The sequence below is a fragment of the Cervus elaphus genome, chromosome 30 (assembly GCF_910594005.1).
Source record: "Cervus elaphus chromosome 30, mCerEla1.1, whole genome shotgun sequence".
Lineage (NCBI taxonomy): Eukaryota > Metazoa > Chordata > Mammalia > Artiodactyla > Cervidae > Cervus > Cervus elaphus.
The window spans coordinates 4,647,985-4,653,952 of NC_057844.1; positions in this window are offsets into that span (position 1 = coordinate 4,647,985).

A 5,968-nucleotide genomic window follows, 5' to 3' on the forward strand; every position below is an offset into this window, starting at 1 on the left:
ATCCACACTGTCAAAGGCTTTGGCGTAGTCAACAAAGCAGAAGTAGATGTTTTTCTGAAACTCTCTTGCTTTTTCAATGATCTGATGGATGTTGGCAATTTAATTTCTGGTTCCTCTGCCTTTTCTAAATCCAACTTGAAATCTGGAAGTTCTCGGTTCATGTACTGTTGAAACTTCTCTTGGAGAATTTTGAACATTACTTTGCTAGTGTGTGAGATGAGTGCTATTGTGCAGTAGTTTGAACATTCTTTGGCATTGCCTTCCTTTGGGATTGTAATGAAAACTGACCTTTTCCAGTTCTGTGGCCACTGCTGAGTTTTCCAAATTTCCTTACAAAAGAATTTTTAAACGACTCTTGCTAACCTTAATGCAGAATACTGTGACACAACTTTTGCAGCTTCACATATTATTGTTTGATTTTACACTGTGGGAGACAATTTTAGTTCTCTTTTTCACAAGTACCCACCTCTCCCACACATTGTGGTCTCTTCCCTCCGTCTCTTCTATACACATAGTTCTATTATAATTAAAATAATTTTTTAAGTGTTTATCAAAAATTAAAAAGTTATACTGTTTTTAAAGGTTACTTTCCATTTACAGCCATTGCAAAATATTGGCTAAACCCCTTGTGTTGTGCAATACATCCTTGAACCTATCTTAGACCCAATAGTTTGTACCTCCCACTCCTAAATCCTTATATTGCCTCTCTCTCCCACTGTTTTGTCTTCTGTACCTATGAGTCTGCTTTTTTGTTGTTATTATATTCACATTTGTTGTATTTTTTAGATTCTCCATATATGATGTCATACAGTATTTCTCTTGCTTTGAGTTATTTCCCTTAGAGTAATGAAATATAAGTCCATCCATGTAATGCTGCAAATGACAAAATTTCATTCTTTTTATGGCTGAAATAGTACAAATATATTCCACTTTTTTTATCCCTTCATCTGTTGATGATGGTGTCTACTTAGGCTGCTTCCACATCTTGGCAATTGTGAATAATTCTGTTATGAACATCAGGGTACTTTTATTTTTTTCAAATTAGTGTCTTTTATCAGATATATACCCAGAAATGGAATTTCTGGATTATATGGTAGTTCTCTTATGTCAAGGAAGTGATGCTTCTTTCTCTTTCTCCAGTGAACCCCTGGACAAACAAATCATGGTGTCCATTTATCTGTTGATTGATATTGAGTTGTTTCCCCTTTGGGGCTATTGTGAGCAAGGCTGCTTGGAGTATTTGTGTAAAGTCTTTGCAGAACTTATGCTGATAAAATTCTGATATCCTCCTGATAAATACTTAAGAGTGGAATTGCTGGGTCATTGGGTGTGTGCGTGTGTGTGCTCACTCACTCAGTCATCTCTGGCTTTTTGAGACCCCATGGACTGTAGCCTGTGAGTTTCCTCTGTTCATGGAGCTTTCCAGGCAAGAATACTGGAGCAGGTTGCCATTTCCTTTTCCAGAGGATCTTCCTGACTCAGGGAATTGAACCCCTGTCTCCTGCATCTCATGCTTTGACAGGTGGATTCTTTACCACTGTGCCACCTCGGGCAAAAATAAAGTCCAATGCTGTAAAGAACAATAATGCATAGGAACCTGGAATGTTAGGTCCATGAATCAGGGTAAATTTGACATGGTCAAGCAGGAGATGGCAAGATGAACATCAAAGTCTTAGGAATCAGTGAGCTAAAATGGATGGGAATGCATGAATTTAATTCGAATGACCATTATATCTACTACTTTGGGCAAGAATCTCTCCGAAGAAATGGAATAGCCTTCATAGTCATCAAAAGAGTCTGACAAGTAGTACTTGGTTGCAACTTCAAAAATGACAGAAAATAGTTCTTTTCCAAGGCAAACGATTCTCATCACAGTAATCCAAGTCTATGTCCCAACTACTGATGCCAAAGAAGCTGAAGTTGACTGGTTCTATGAAGACCTACAAGACCTTCTATTGGAATGCAAAAGTAGAAGTCAAGTGATACCTGGAGTAACAGGCAAGTTTGACCACTGAGTACAAAATGAAGCAGGGCAAAGGCTAACAGAATTTTGTCAAGAGAACACACTGGTCATAGAAAACACCCTCTTCCAACAACATGAGAGACAACCCTATACATGGACATCACCAAACGGTCAATACTGAAATCTGATTATGCTCTTTGTAGTCAAAGATGGAGATGCTCTATACAGTCAGCAAAAGCAAGACTTAGAGCTGGCTGACTCAGATCATGATCTCCACATTGCAAGGTTCAGGCTTAAACTAAAGAAAGCAGGGAAAACCACTAGGCCAGTCAGATATCACCTAAATCAAATCCCTTATGATTATTCAGTGAAAGTAAAGAATAGATTCAAGGGATTAGATCTGGTAGGCAGAATGCTTGAGTAATTATGGACAGAGGTTTGTAAAATTGTACAGAATGCAGTGACCAAAACCATCACAAAGAAAAATAAATTTAAGAAGGCAAACTGATTGTCTTAGGAGGCTTTACAAATAGCTGAGAAGAGAGGAGAAACAAAACTCAAGAGAGAAAGGGAAACATATACCTCACTGTACACAGAATTTGAGAGAATAGCAAGGAGAGATAAGAAGGTCTTCTTAAATGAACAATGCAAAGAAATAGAGGAAGATGATAGAGTCGGAAAGACTAGAGATATCTCCAAGAAAATTGAAGACATCAAGGGACTATTTCATGCAAGGATGGGCACATAAAGGACAGAAGTGGTAAGGGTCTTACAGAAGAAGAAGAGAGAAAAAAGAGATGGCAAGAATTCATAGAACAGTTATATAAAAAAGGTCTTAATGATGGTGTGGTCATGCACCTAGGGCCAGACATCCTGGAGTGTGAAGTAAAGTGGGCCTTAGGAACCATTACTATGAAATAAGCTATGGAGGTGATGAAATTTAAGTTGAGCTATTTCAAATCCTAAAAGATGATGGTGTTAAAGTGCTGCACTTGATATATCAGCAAATTTGGAAAATTTAGCAGTGGTCACAATCCCAAAGAAGGGAAATGCCAAGGAATGTTCAAATTACTGTACACTTGTGCTCATTTCATATGCTAGCAAGGTTATGCTCAAATTCCTTCAAGCTAGGCTTCAGCAATACATGAACCAAGAACTTTCAGAGGTACAAGCTGGGTATAGAAGTGGCAGGGGAACCAAAGATCAAATTGCCAACATTCATTGGATCTTGAAGAAAGCAAGGGAATTCCATAAAAAATATCCACTTCTGCTTCACTGACTATGCTAAAACCTTTGACTGTGTGGATTACAACAAAATTCTTAAAGACATAAGAGTACCAGACAACCTTATCTGTCTCCTGAGAAACCTGTATGTGAGTCAAGAAGCAACAGTACCAGATGTGTTACAACAACTGACTGGTTCAAAATTAGGAAAGGAGTACATCGTTGTACATTGTTACCCTGCTTATTTAACTTATATGCAAAGTACATCATGGGAAATGCCAGGCTGGATGAAGCACAAGCTGGAATCAAGATTCCTAGGAGAAATATCAACAGCTTCAGATATGAAGATAATACCACCCTAATAGCAGAAAGCAAAGGGCCTCTTGATGAAGGTGAAAGAAGAGAGTGAAAAAGCTGTTTTGAAACTCAGCATTCAAAAAACTAAGATCATGGCATTTGGTCCCATCACTTCATGGCAAATAAAAAGTGGAAAAGTGGAAGCAGTGACAGATTTTCTTTTCTTGGGCTCTAAAATCACTGCAGACAGTGATTGTAGCCATGAAATTAAAAGACACTTGCTACTTGGAAAGAAAGCTATGACTAACTTAGATAGCATATTAAAAAGCAGAGACAGCACTTTGCCAATGAAGGTCTGAATAGTCAAAGCTATGATTTTTCTGATACTTATGTATGGATGTGAGAGCTGAAATATAAAGGAAGTTCAGTGTAAAAAAATTGATGCTTTAGCATTATGGCTCTAAAGGACTCTTGAGAGTCTCTAGGACAGCAAGGAGATCAAACCAATCAATCCTAAAGGAAATCAGTTCTGAATATTCTTTGTCAGGACTGGTGCTAAAGCTGAAGCTCCAATACTTTTGTCACCTGATGCAAAGAGCTGAGTCATTGGAAAAGACCCTGATGCTGGGAAAGATTGAAGAAAAAAAGGAGAAGGGGATAGCAGAGGATGAGATGGTTAGATAGCATCTCTGATTCAATGGACATGAGTTTGGACAAACTCCAGGAGATAGATGAGGACAGAGGAGACTGGCACACTGCAGTCCATGGGGTTGCAAAGAGTTGGACAGGATTTAGCAAATGGACAATGGTGGTTCTATTTTTGGTTTCATGAGACACCACCATGCCATTTTCCACAGTGGCCACACCAATTTACCTTCCCAGCAACAGTGTACAACAGTTCCTTTTTCTCCAGATCCTCGACAACATTTGTTATTTGTGTTCTTGGATGATGGCCATTCTCACAGGTGTGAGGTGATATCTCATTGTGCTTTTGATTTGCATTTCCCTGATGATTAGCAATGTGGAGCATCTTTTCATGTGCCTGCTGGCCATCTGCATTCTCTCTTTGTAAAAATGCCTATTCAGTTCTATGCATTTTTTAATTGGGTTTTTTTTTTTGATGTTTAGTTGCATCCACTGTTTATATATGTTGATATTAATCTCTTATCAGTCATATAATTTACAAAAATTTTCTCCCATTCAGGAAATTAACTTTTTGTTTTGTCTATGGTTTCCTTTACTATTTAAAGCTTTTAAATTTAATTAGGCTCTATTTTAATTTTTGCCTTTATTTCTTCTATCATAATTGGATAGGATCAATGCTTATTATGATTCTGAGATCATTATCAGAGTTGCACATACAGTGATCAATGATTACATTTCTTCCTGCACAACTTTCTGTTCCTTTTGGCGTTAATAAGTCATTTTGTTTATTTGGATAGTTTTATGGTCAGGTGTGTCCTTATAACCATAATTGATATTCTCTCAATCACATCTTTGTGAAGCTTCTTCTACCAAAACCTGTGATCTGCTCCAGTCTGGAATGGGTTCCCTTTGTGCTGTATGACTTGCAGGCTTGGTATTTTGCCTTACCGTAATTTGAGATCTAAGAAATTAATTTCTGGATTCGGGATCCTATGTCTTTTACTTTATTGACTTTCTTTCTCATTTTGATGAAGTCCACTGTTGGTTAGCTTCTGGATAAGTGGTCAGTGGGAAATAACACTTTTGAGACCTTATTCTCCTCTCCCTTTTATTTGATAATTTGTCTGCAAATAGAATTCTACATGAAAAATACTTTTCCTTCAAAATTTCACCAACATTGAAATAACGTTATCCAGTCTTCAGACGCAGAGTACACCATCTTTATGGCAAAAAGCCAAGAGGAACTAAAGAGCCTCTTGATGAGCTTGAAAGAAGAGAGTGAGAAAGCTGGCTTAAAACTCAACATTCGATGCTATTCTCTTGAAACATCCCACCCTCGTCTTCTCCCACAGAGTCCAAAAGTCTGTTCTATACATCTGTGTCTCTTTTTCTGTTTTGCATATAGGGTTATTGTTACCATCTTTCTAAATTCCATATATATGTGTTAGTATACTGTATTGGTCTTTATCTTTCTGGCTTACTTCACTCTGTATAATGGGCTCCAGTTTCATCCATCTCATTAGAACTGATTCAAATGAATTCTTTTTAATGGCTGAGTAATATTCCGTGGGGGGGGGGGACACTCAACATTCAAAAAAATAAGATCACGGCATCCAGTCCCATCACTTCATGGCATATAGATAGGGAAACAATGGGAACAGTGAAAGACTTTGTTTTCTTGGGCTCCAAAATCATTGTGGATGGTGACTGCAGCCATGAAATTAAAAGATGCTTGCTCCTTGGAGGAAAAGCTATAATAAACCTAGTCAGTGTATTAAAAAGCAGAAACACCTTTCTTTGCCAACAAAGGTCCATCTAGTCAAACTTACTAAAGAAAGT